A 13,605-nucleotide genomic window follows, 5' to 3' on the forward strand; every position below is an offset into this window, starting at 1 on the left:
CCATGAGCCATGGCCGCTGAGCCTGCGCGTACGGGAGCCTGTGCTCAGCAACGGGAGAGGCCACAACAGTGAGAGGCCCGCGTACCACCAAAAAAAAAAAAAAAAAAAGACTAACAATACTTCACTGTGAAAGATCAATCTCTCTCCAATATTTATGATAACCTATTACTGCCACCTCTTTCCCCAGCCCTGATGCACATTAAGTTGGGCAGAGAAATGTTTAAAAGAGTGGTGGTCACACCATAGCAAAGGCAGCTAATACTCTGATCCACTACCATGTTATCACACACAAAACCTCTTTCCAAGGAAGTGGTGTCTGGGGAAGACAGCCTTTCAACAGGAGAGACATACCTCCTGGAACATACTAAAACGCCTGTGCTAGAGAGTGAGTTCAGGCTTACATGTACTGAACATTAAGTAAATATACATTGTAAATATCTTGTTTTCCTATGCATTTTATTATTTCTCATAATAACATCAATAAATAGCTGCTATCCATGTTTTAGACACTATTTTTAGCACTTACAAAGTAAACATACTTTTAAATTCTTTGGTATTGTAGGAAGGATTTCCAGAAATTATGCTGACCCTAGCACTGTATGTTGCTCTGTTGTATCAAGTATAACTTTCTCAAAGCCTTGAGAAGTTCTCAGTTTCTAGGGCTACAGCATAAAAGAGCGCCAAGAAATATTACAAGCTTAATTCATTTTTGAGCGATCAGTTGACATGGAGGTAAATAATTTTGCTAACACAATAATTTACAATAATTAAATAAGTTTATAATAATTTTATAACACAAATTCCCTGGCCAAATAAAATAAAATAAATAAATACCTCAAATACATTTCCATGCCTGAAGTTAAAAAGGCAACCAACCGCTATGGTGCATGCACCCAGAGATTCACTCACTGTGTGCATCTTACATCTTAGAACTGAGCTGCAATCTTGGTGCTGAGCTGCAATCTTAGTGCTGAGCTGCAATCTTGGTGCTGAGCTGCAATCTTGGTGGTGAGCTGCAATCTTAGAGCTGAGCTGCAATCTTAGTGCTGAGCTGCAGTCTTAGAGCTGAGCTGCAATCTTAGAGCTGAGTTGCAGTCTTAGAGCTGAGCTGCAGTCTTAGAGCTGAGCTGCAATCTTGGTGGTGAGCTGCAATCTTAGAGCTGAGTTGCAGTCTTAGAGCTGAGCTGCAGTCTTAGAGCTGAGCTGCAATCTTGGTGGTGAGCTGCAATCTTAGAGCTGAGCTGTACTCTTGGTGCTGAGCTGCAATCTTGGTGCTGAGCTGCAGTCTTAGAGCTGAGCTGCAATCTTGGGGCTGAGCTGCAGTCTTAGAGCTGAGCTGCAATCTTGGTGCTGAGCTGCAGTCTTAGTGCTGAGCTGCAGTCTTAGAGCTGAGTTGCAGTCTTAGAGCTGAGCTGCAGTCTTAGAGCTGAGCTGCAATCTTGGTGCTGAGCTGCAGTCTTAGAGCTGAGCTGCAATCTTAGAGCTGAGTTGCAGTCTTAGAGCTGAGCTGCAGTCTTAGAGCTGAGCTGCAATCTTGGTGCTGAGCTGCAGTCTTAGAGCTGAGCTGCAATCTTAGAGCTGAGTTGCAGTCTTAGAGCTGAGCTGCAGTCTTAGAGCTGAGCTGCAATCTTGGTGCTGAGCTGCAGTCTTAGAGCTGAGCTGCAGTCTTGGTGCTGAGCTGCAGTCTTAGAGCTGAGCTGCAATCTTGGTGCTGAGCTGCAATCTTGGTGCTGAGCTGCAGTCTTAGTGCTGAGCTGCAATCTTAGTGCTGAGCTGCAATCTTGGTGCTGAGCTGCAATCTTGGTGCTGAGCTGCAATCTTAGAGCTGAGCTGCAATCTTAGTGCTGAGCTGCAATCTTGGTGCTGAGCTGCAATCTTGGTGCTGAGCTGCAGTCTTGGTGCTGAGCTGCACTCTTGGTGCTGAGCTGCAATCTTGATGCTGAGTTGCAGTCTTAGAGCTGAGCTGCAGTCTTGGTGCTGAGCTGCAGTCTTAGAGCTGAGCTGCAATCTTGATGCTGAGTTGCAGTCTTAGAGCTGAGCTGCACTCTTGGTGCTGAGCTGCAGTCTTAGAGCTGAGCTGCACTCTTGGTGCTGAGCTGCAATCTTAGAGCTCAGCTGCAGTCTTAGAGCTGAGCTGCAATCTTAGAGCTGAGCTGCAATCTTGGTGCTGAGCTGCAATCTTGGTGCTGAGCTGCAATCTCATCTTTCCTCAGCACAACGTTTTCTTCCCTAGACCCCGACGTGTTGAAGAATAAAGAATCAGGTCACCATTTCCTCTGAATACCAAAATTTCACAGCCTAGCCACTCTTGTTCACTGTGGTCCAAAGCACAGTTAGAAATATGCAGCAAATTTTATCAGCATTTCACTCAGACATTAGTCTCCTCACTACTTAAAAGAATGAAACTGTCTTAACCTGGAATTCACATGACAGGAAAAACAAAACAGTTCTGAATAGCCAAGCGAGTTATCCAATATCCTTATTTAAAAACAACAGCAACAACAGCAATAGTTAGGGAATCTAGTTAATGCGGGTAAGAGCATATTCTTTAAATTGTAAGATTCTTTTGCATAAACCAATTGCAGTTTAATGAGGTTTCCCTGTAGTTCATTTCCAGTGAGTTTATTATAAAAGAACATCTGCACTATTCCTACTTTTTAAGAATCCAATCGTTCTTATCTCTATCATGTTAGTTGTTTGTTATCATAAGTTTACCACTTTTTTATTAAAGATAATTGCAATAGAATTATTTCTTGAGAAAGGGAATAGGAAAAAATTAAATCCCAGGAGGAAAAAAGATTCTATCTGACTAACAGCATTATTATTAATAAAGCATGCAACAAGGAAACCAGAAAATATCTTGTTAATTAGAACTGCTCTCGAGTAAGAATTTTCCAAAGGATGTCATAGGCCTCAGTCATGACTGGTTCTTAAATTATATATGTTTACATGCACTGTGGTATTTTTTTAAAGTTTACCAATAACCCAAAAAGCTCTGGGCGCATATACAAAAAATAATTTTTTAAATACCACAATTAAATTAGATTCTGTGGTTAAAAAAAGAAAATCTAAACCTTAAACTACCCCATAAAAGAGGAGGAAAGAAAAAATAACCCCACTGGATAGTCACAGAATGCCAAACCAAAACTAGATACTTTTGTCCCATGCCCCAGATGTCAAAAAACTTGGGATGAAAACAACCACAACCAGCCCTCATGCCACCTTCTATACCCAGCCACACTGCTGGCACACAAACCCCGCATGTGATGTTCCAGTGATAACCATATGTATACATCTGGTCAACTGCTTTCCAAACATAGGAATGACCTATAGACTTTATTCCATCTTTTCTGAGGAGAGAGGCAACATCCAGCTCTGAAACCACAAACCACACCCTAGCCACTTCCTAGCCTCAAACCCGCTGGCCAGCAAAACCTTTGGGAAATGGGCCAAACGGCTATGGAAACCGTACAACTTCAATGTTCTCTTCTGGTCCAGTCATTTACCAGAACTGTAACCCAGTAGCAAAACGCACTGGTTTGAGTCTCAGCATTTTTTGCTTTCCGTCTTCCACCCTCTGGTAGAGATGCTAAAGAGCAATCAAATCTCCAAGAGGCTGCCAGCCAGATAACAACACTGTCCCTCAGATAGTCCAGAGGTAACTGGGGCTTCTGGAGACAACACAGGACATAAGCACACAGGATCCTACAAGAACAGGCTACAGCTGCAGCAGGACGTGAAACATCTTCGAGAGGAGATCACACCGTGGCACTGGATATCGAAGGAATAAAATACATGCATTCTAAATGCCAAGAGTCCTTTCAAATATCAGATCAAGGTGTGACACGTCATCCGAGTTCCCTGGGGCTGAGGACACAGGAAAGCAGAGTGAAGAAATCTGGTAGTGGACAGCCTTCTTACATCTACCTTTCCAGAGTATAAGACAAAAATTGCTACATGATTTGTCCTTGATTTGTATCGTGATCAATACAATCCTGTAAATAAAGCTCTGGCACCACCTCTGGCTTAGGTAGGTGGTCAATAAATGATATCAACTTGATTTATTCATTTCACAACTCTGACAGCACCTACTACCTACCTGGCAGTCCGTTGATCACCATGATTACAGAGACTAAAATACCTATTTCTTACCTTCAGGGATCTCCTCAGCTCTGTGATGCTAAAGGTCTTCCAGAGCAAAACCAGAAACTGGAGAAGGGTTGTAGACTATGCAACTATTCTACCAACAGAGAGCTCACCATCCCACAACTTGAATCCTCAACAATTCCAAAGAGAGTATGAAATGGCCAAACTCCAAGATTCCAGGAAATTCAGTATGAAGATGCTACTCAACAGAACAAAGGAGGAATCATCCCAGCACCGTCTGACGGTGGTGCATCTCAGCGTGCAAAAACCATGTCTTTGTTGATTAACACTCCTGATAGTGGACTACAAATATTTCCTTTCATACTTCATGGCACTATACAAATTCAGAAGCAGGAGGGTCCTAGAAATTTAAGTTCTCATTTTAGAAATGAGACTCAAAGAAGTAAACACCCAACCTCAAGTATCTGTTAAGCAAGTGCAAACAAAGGAGTGCAAGGGAGGGAGATAGGAAGGGAAACAAATAGTATTTGCTGAGGGCTGACTGTTTGCCAGACCTTGTTATATTATAAATGTCCACTGCTCACAACCAAATACCGCAAAGTAGGTAGGTATTCGTATCTCTATTTTACAGATGAGGAAACTGAAGCTCAGATAGGTTAAGAAACATGCCCAAAGCCACACAGCCAACAAACAGGAAAGCGTGTTCATTCAAAAACTCATGGCGCTGTCACAGGCCCCCTTGATCAAGGCTGCTCTTTTTACAACTGCCTCTTTGGAGTAGAAATCAGCTTATCATCCTTGGTAAACTCCCAGCTGCAGCTGACCCTGAATCTTGAGGACTGGTGTGATGTAAAAAAAGGAAAAACCATCCACTAAAGTTTAGTGATCTTTCCTCATCTAGAAAAGTTGATGTTGTTCAGATAACTGTCTCCCCTATAGGCTATCCTTCACAAGGTGTTCTATCTAGGTCTAATTTTCATCTTCACGGTCAACCTTGATATTCACCACGTGCAAGTATTTAGCTTCTAAACCACAAAATTATCAATCTCTAGCACATTATTGTTCTTCAGCTGCCAGAAATCTCTTCAGAGGCCTCATCAGAAGTGGTGGTAATCCTTCAAAATGCCACCTGGCATCTTTTCCAAACTGTTCTGCAACGTTGTCTCAAGCAACATCCTCTCAAGCCACATCCTCCATGAAGACCTCCAGGAGGTAAGGTCAATACTTTACTGAAAGTCTTCACTACACATGTGGAACTAGCTACAGATGAGGGGCTGTAATATATTTAAGAGGTCACTGTAAGTGCAGAAAGGAAATAGCTGCATATTCTACTCCCAAGACAAAGTCTGTTTATAGGAATTATTGATTAAAACTATTAAAACAACTTGGGTATCACAGAGTACCTTCCTTTCAGTGATAACAGTCACCAATAAAATTGGCGGTTAAAAGCTATCTTAAAATACGTCCCATGTTTAGATTTGAAAACACTTTAAGCAGAGCAGGAAATGTTGAATTGTTCTTAGGGGCGTTAAAAAGAAAAACCAATAAGAGGGTCGCATAACGAGATTTCTTACCTTAACTGCCATAAATGAGACTGCATCTCAAAATCTTTTTTTTTTTAAATTTACCAAATTGCAGGGAGAATGGAGAAACTAGGACTCTGTTGTCCAGATTCTTAAACAACCTGTGCTGCAGTCATCAATGAATTGTTTAAGCCTCCACTTCCTTTGGTCTGGGTGTTGTTGGGTTGGGAGGGGAAGGAAAAGAGAAAGGGAGCACATCGAAAACAGATGTGGAAATAAATATTTATCAACACAAAATCTTGGCAAACCTTGATCTTTATGTTGCGCTTGCACTGTATCTTCCAAGTTCCCTAGTTCCCCCAATCCCCAAAGCATTTATAGCCAGAAAGGAAGGTCAAAACCGTTTATAGGTTTTCCACAGTGCGAGGGAAGCTTCTTTGGCGAATTCTGGATGCCTCTCCCTTAATCTAATATTAATAAATATTTTTGACCCAAGGAATTCCTGCCAGAGAATGGGAGGAATAAAAGGTTCATTTAGCTGGGTTGTCCTGTCCTTGGACTTCCAGGCAGAATAAACAGCACCTTGTGACAAAGGCGGACCACACGCTGGCAGAGCTCCAGGCAGACACTGGGGGATGCAGTCTGTTTATCAGGCAGCACATTGTCTTAACCAGGATGTGGTCGGCCTTTGTAACAAGAAGTATGCAAATGAGTTTCCCAGGGCCCCAGCACCCTGCCCCCCCACCACCACCACCCAACCCCCCATCCACTTGTTCCTTCAGTAGACACAAGCCAACGGTGGCCGTCCTGAGAACAGAAGACAGAGCCACAGAAAGACAAGGGAAGAGGAAGCGGCCAGAATTAACCAGATTAGCCCAATGGCACTTTTCAAGAAACACACGGCAAAGAATGCACCTCCAAACCACCCTGCTTCCAAAAAAAACAAAAACAAATTTTAAAACAGGATTGCGTGTTTTTTAAGGTTCAGGAACTAAAAGCATTCTGAAGCTGGCTGATTTATTCCCGGGGCAGGGGAATGCAGTGTGGCTTTAAAATGCTCCATTTTCTCGCAGGAAAACTGCATCACCAGACTCTTCGCAAGACAGCTGCAAGGGCATCCCTCTCATCTTCAGTGGCCTCGTATAGAAAATGGTGCTGAGAAGAGTACCTGTGATATTTGGTTGCTGGGAGGATTAAAGGAGGTAATTAAAGGGAAACAACTTTTAGCACAACGCCCAGCACCTAATCTGGGCTCAGAAAATGTTGCCACGTTTTATATTATGCACATTGTTGAACCATGTATCATAACAGCACAAAGAGTGAGAGGAAAGTACCAAAGGAGAACAGGGGTGGGGAAGGCAATCCTGGAAAGGGAAACAGTACTCCGCCTTCTGGTTTAGAGAGTTTAATGAGTTACTAGCGGGGATAGACTCTGGATCCAGACAGGCCTGGTTTCACATACCCTTGGGAAAATTCCCTAACCCTATCTGAGTCTCAGTTTCTTGACCTGTAGTACGAGCACAACACTTCCTTCACGGGGTTAAACACATGAAAGTGCCTAGCGCTGCACCAGGCCAGTAGGAGCCACTCCACTGTGGTGATTATTTGCTTGTTTTAGTGACACAACACTATGGTTGGGTTCAGATTCACACTCCGTAGCTGTGTGATATTCAGCAAATGGTTTAACCTCTCTGGGCCTCAACCTCCTCATCAGTAAGCCAGGGAGGATAATAATACCTACCTCACCAGGTTTGCAGTGAGGATTCAATAAACTGCAAGGCCCTTAGACTAGCTCCTGGCACGAAATGAAGGCTGGCCATTCTTGGTGGTGATCGTAGGCTAATTTATTACTTGACATGTACAGTTAATCTCATTTTACTGCTAAATTCATCGAGGCATGGGATGGCTACTTGGCATACCTGTGATCGAGCTGTCATTTCTGGCCATTAGAATTGCACCAGGTATCTTGGCAAACTTTCACATAATCCTAAACACTGACATTAATTATGCCTCATTATTTCAAAATGGTTTCTTCAAAGCAGGCAAATATCCTGATGGTTGGCCACACTGTCTTTACGTCCCTAAAATCCCCTTTCATCTTCTAAAACATCTCTCTCTTAGCCAGGGTCAAGGAATAGGAAAGCAATATCAAAATCATTTTGGAAAAAGAGTCCAGTCTTACAGACTTCTGTTTTGCAGTATGTTTTATACTGGAAAGCGTTTCATCTTGCTACCTCCCCGTTTCTACAGGAACGATGCCGGATACCTTTGTAAGCAAATGTAGATGACCCAACAAACACACGAATGAAGGTATTTCAGAATTTTCTAATGCATTTTAATAAAAGAAGATGTCCCACGTATATGCTTTCCTAGCCCCCCTTTGATGCCTGGAATATAAAACTTATCAGGCTTTATTGTGGTTTTTCTTTCACTTGCCTATCTTTCCAACTACTGAGTATTCAAGAAGAGTGTCTCTGCCTCATTGGGATCTTTTAACTCCTGAGACTGCATAGCAGTGCAGAGTCTTTGCCGAGGTTCAAATCCCAACTTTATCATTTAATAGCCATGTGACCTTGGATAAGTCACTGAAATTCTCTGTGTCTCAGTGCTTTCAACTATAAAGAGAGGATAACAAGAGTACCTCATGAGATTATAAGGATGATTAAAGACCTAATATTCGGAAAGGGCTCAGAACAGGACTAGACTGAAGGATCATAATAGATGCCATATTATTTTGCTGATATTATTAGTATTATTACTAGTGATAACTGACAGACATATTCCTACTCTCATGCAGCTTACATCTCACTGCTTGAGACCAATAAAGAAATATATCAAAAGAGTAATCAGGTAGTAAATGTACGGTAAAGAACATAAAAAGGGGAGTGTGATAAAATATCTTTGGAAGACTACTTAGATTGGATGGTCAGAAGACACTCTAACGACGTGACAACTGAAAGCAAGACCAGGGAGGAGCCAGCCTTAAGAAGTCTTGGAGAAAGAGCATTCCACAGATGGGGAAAACTAGCCCCAGAGCCATAGGCAGGAAGGAGCTTGTCTAGTTCCAGAGCAGAAGAATGTCAGTGTGGTTTGGCTGGAGTGTGATCAGCGAGGAGGAAAGGGGCAGGAGATGATGCTGCAGAGGTAGGTGTTGGCTAGAGAACAGAGCCCGTGTAGAATCAGGGAGAGAATCGGAATTTTATTTCAAGTGTAAAGAGATGTCTTTGTTGAGTCTTGCAGACTCACATGATCTCATTCATATTTTTAAATAATCACTCTGGCTGCTCTGTAGATTAGAATCAGGAAGATAAATTTGGAGGCTCTTGCTTCAGACCCAAACAAAACAAACAAAAAAGAAGGTAGCTTATATTAGGATGGTAATGGTGGAGACAGCCTAGATGGTGTTGGGATAGGTTTGGAAGATAAAATCAACAGGATGTGCTAATGGTTCAGCAACACAGGTCATTGAGGTAAATATACTTATTAAAGGAAAAAGATGTTCAGGTTACATGGTACTTTTCTTTAAAACTCTGCTTTAGATTTATCTCTGACTTAAAGCACAAAGCAACTCAGAGAGTCAAAATTTGTAAAATGGACATTAAAAAGGGATAAGGCTATAAAAGCATTCTAATAAGTACGAGGAAAGCTGTAAACACCAGGGCTAGCAGCCCTCTCCCCCCGCCATGACCTACAGAAAGCTGCAGGCCTCTAGGAACACGCCCCTCACTGCCTAGTGCCATGTCAACATGACATGAGAAAATTGGCAACATGACTGATTGAGCGGGGGATGGTGGGCGGGGCTGGGCCCAGCAGCCTAGGATGGTGGTGTTTCCTCGAAGTCTGCATATAGCTCGCAAGGACCAAGATGTTCCTATGTCCCCTAGTAGGGGACCCAGAAGAGCTAGACAGGCCAGTGGAGCAACAGAGATGGAGCATCAGAAAAAGTAGAGGCCACGGAATACGAAAACTTCTCACCCCAATGCCAGCACCCCCAAAAGCCCAGAGAACACCAGTCCTACCTCATCAGACCCTTGCAACACAGACCAATAAGGATCCGGAGAATGGTGACGGATCCTGCCACGTTCCATAAAACAGCCTCTTACACCAAGATGCCGCCTTGAGGACACGCAGGGAGAGGCGAGGGGCATCCGAAAAACCTGCGCATTTACCCAAAAGAGCATGAGTAAGCAAGGGGCCTGGGATACCATTAATTAACAAAGTTCTGGTTTCCTTCCTTTCTAGCAGGGTAAATGGCCTATGAAGAAAATTAGCTCAGGTGTGGAAAATAAAGGAGCTATGGTTTTCTTTGCTCATCTAATTTATAATTATTGCATTTGTAATACAATCATAAATGTTGGTCACAGTATCAGTACTAGGTAAGATTAAATTCAATCAAACATGTTAAGCAAAACAAAGAAAACTTTATGATAAAGAATACAATCGACAATGAGAGTATAGTTTAGATGCACAAAATAGTTATTTTAAATTCATATAGAGACCATGAGAAATGCAAAGAAAAATAGACCAAAATATAAGATTAGGGGACTTTAAATCACAATTTTAGTCCACGGAAACTCAATTAGAGAAAAAATAATTAAGCATGTTGGATGTCAATTAGATAACTGATGAACATGAACATAATAGATATATAGAAATTACTATCCTAATTTTTAAAAACTACATCTGCTTTACAAGAATTTATGGGACATTTATAAAATTCTGACCATAAATCAAACCAAAAAGAAATAGAAATAGCACAGAATACATAATCTGACTGTGACCTCCAGTGATATTAAACTATAAATAAAGAGGAGGAAAAGGAGAAAAAGAAAAGAAGGACAGGAAGGAGAAAAAAATTAGATCTCATAGAAATTAAGAAATTTACTTTGAATCAACACTTGGGTCAAAGAAAAAAACAAAACTAAAATTTCGAAATATCTACAAAATAATAATGAAATACATTACATACTAAAACATATGTAACAACCTAAAACTCTTAGGGTTTAAACCACAGTCATAAACACATTGTTAAATAAGAAAGAATGAAAATAAATTGAGCGTTCAAGTCAATACACTAGAAAAAGAACAACAAAATAAAATTAAGGAAGTGTAAAAAGGATGAAAAAAGTGAATTAGGGAAATTAAATTGGTTAATTTTACAATACTAAAAAATAAGAGTACTAGTGATAAATAAATCAAATATTTATCAAAAATATTTATCAAATCAAATAACTGATTCCTTGAAATAACAAACCATTAGCTGGCCTAACCCAGAAAAAAAGAAAGTTAACAAAATTAGAAAGAAGAAGAAATAGCCACAAATATGGAGAAATTTGAAACAATCATAAGAGACACTCAGACGAACGAATATGTATTTATTCATACTTTTGGAGTTGGTCTGAGACACTTCTCATATACTGCATTTCTTTTTGGTGTTCCTATTATCAATGTCAAAAAATGTCATAGCAAGGCAAAAGAATTTTTACATTATTAAATCAAGAAAAACTTCAAGGTTGTTTAAATAAAACTTTTGTGGATTTTTGGTTTCTGCTGTTGTCAGCGGCAATTTTTTTTTCTCAGAGCATCTCTCCCTGACTGGACTGATTACTTCATGGTCATAACAATGATTAGGTTACATTTCTTAAGTGATTTTATCCTAAATATAGAATTCTCTGATGGGGCTAAATCTTAGCATCAGCAGGAAATGATATGCTAAGTATATTCTCAGCCTCCAACCATCCCCAAAACTACCGGTCAAATAAATTCCACCAATTTACTCTAATTAAAGCTAAAAAGTGTCGTGTGTGCTTTAAACGTCAGTCAATTTTGAGGTAATTATACCTGAAAGCAGGAATCCATCAGGGTCTCTTTTTTTAGAATTAAATTCAGATGGGAAGTAAAGGAGTCAAGGGATGTTTGCACATAATTAGTTCCATTCCCATCTTCCTCGGCTGTTTATTGACAGTACAAGAATTGGTGCATTTTTGGAAAGATATATAAAGGGTTTTTTTTCTCATCTCCATTCCATTTCCTTCAACTGGGTCAATTTCATCGTGAATTTATATGAAACTGAGATTTCAATTTGAAGGGGAAAATGCAACCTAAAATATGGGAATAAACCCTTACACTTGTAGAATGCTTTACAGTTCTCAAAGTGCTTTCAGAGACACCATCTCATTCCATTCTCACAATAGCTCTTAAGGTAACATCATCTTTATTTCAGATAAAGAGGATCAGAATATGCCACCCCAAAACAGCCCACTTTGGCATAAGGATTATTTTGTGCTGAACACAATTAAGAAACAACAGACAAGGAGGAACCTCTCTGCCCTCCCCCTTATTTCCTAACAGCAGAGCATCAATTTGTCTTTGCGAAGTTGTCCTCCTTCCCCTCTCCCGTGCCAGGAAGAGGAGAATTTCTCAGTCACTGAAGATGGCACCCTTGAGTCTGCATAACAAGCCTTATTAAAATAACCCTTATCTTCCATTAGTTTCCCCCATATATTTACCTTCTTACAATTTACCGCCCCCTAGAAGCCCAAATCCCTTTTCCTTTGTCATTACTTTCCACAATTTACTGCCCTTTGTTAAATGATGTTTAATCTCCCAAGCCTAACCACTTCTATGGGTTTTCACTTCTTTTCTGTGAAGCTCCCATGTGCATGCAAAATAGACCTTTTCTCCTGTTAACCTGTCTTCTGTCAGTTTAATTCACAGGCCCCATTCACTAAACTTAAAAGGGTGGAGGAAAGGATCTTCTGCAAGATCAAAACACTTGCCACAAGATTGTGCCTCAAGCAAACTTACTGTGTGCACAATTACTTCCCCCTCACGCACCTACAGCAGACATTACTAATTCATCAAGTTGCTCTTTTCTGCTGAGGCCAAACATTCCCAGAATCCTCAACAGTTTCCATGAAACCCCTTTGCTATGCCTGCATTACGATTCCTAATAATGTTCACAGTGTATTGAACATGACAAGTTTTCTTCCTTGCTCCAGGGAGAGCCCTCTTTGACAACAGAAAATCATCTCTGAATCTCCTTCCTTGAGAATCTTTATCTGTATCACTTTGTTCTAAAGAATTTTCTGAAATTAAAAAGACGTAATATTTCCTACAAACTTGGTGAGACTCCTAGAGTCTCTCACCCAGAATCCGTAATGCACCCTTTTCCACAGAACTGGCATGAGGCCAATTCTTGGGCTCTTTCTCTTTGAAGAAACATCCTTTTTCCTGGTTGACCATTTTCAGTGTTAGCCAGGGGCCGTTCTCTTGACTTCTGGGGAAAGCTAATGTGGTCTGGCAAAGACTCTTCATAGAGCGATTCTCCCTTGAGAACTTATCAATTTACACATGTCCCGAGGTTTGCCAGTACAACAATCTCAATTTCTTCCTCTCGGCTGTCACACCAATTTCCTCAGCACAGAAAAGCTTAAGAATTGAGGGGAAAAAAAGTGAATCAGACCTCAACACTACTGACAGAGTCTCTTACTGTAAAATTGTTTTATCTTTAAATGAGGTACATCAAAAGGTGAAATAAAATTCATATAACCTTTCCAATCATTTCTACTTTTTGATATGTTCTGATCGGCCACCAGAAAAGAACTTTTATCCAATGAGTGCAGATGAAGTCAGCTGTTCTCATTACTGAAGTTTCTTCGGCATCAAGATTACACGGACTAAAAACAAAATTTGAGAAAATGAAGCAGTTTATTATTTCTCTATTTTTTAATTGATCAGCATGTTCCAGAGATTATACATTGAATTTGTTGCAGATTCCAGAAAAGGGTTGTATTTTCAGTGTTACTGAACTGGAGTGAGAAAATGATATAGTAAAAGAGAGAACAAATCACCACTCTCCTTCTTTTTAGAAGTATCTGTCTGGGGCTTAGGACTCTCTCTACACCGTGATATAAGCAAGTTTGTGATGAAACATTAATGGCCAATAATACCCCTCTACCACATAAAATACATG

At 40.6% G+C, this 13,605-nt stretch overlaps 1 long non-coding RNA gene across 2 annotated transcripts in view; it reads right to left on the reverse strand.

The window, feature by feature from the left end:
- Positions 1-324: 324 nt before the first annotated feature.
- LOC109548766 (uncharacterized) overlaps positions 325-13,605 on the reverse strand; it is a 42,791-nt gene continuing 29,510 nt past the window's right edge. The window contains exon 3 of one of the 2 annotated variants that reach the window (XR_002174910.3): positions 325-2,229. This is a non-coding gene — a long non-coding RNA (uncharacterized lncRNA). Of the gene's footprint in view, positions 2,230-10,160; positions 13,310-13,605 lie in introns of those variants that run through there. The other variant, XR_002174911.3, reaches the window with a different exon arrangement.

The sequence above is a fragment of the Tursiops truncatus genome, chromosome 5, assembly GCF_011762595.2.
Source record: "Tursiops truncatus isolate mTurTru1 chromosome 5, mTurTru1.mat.Y, whole genome shotgun sequence".
NCBI lineage: Eukaryota > Metazoa > Chordata > Mammalia > Artiodactyla > Delphinidae > Tursiops > Tursiops truncatus.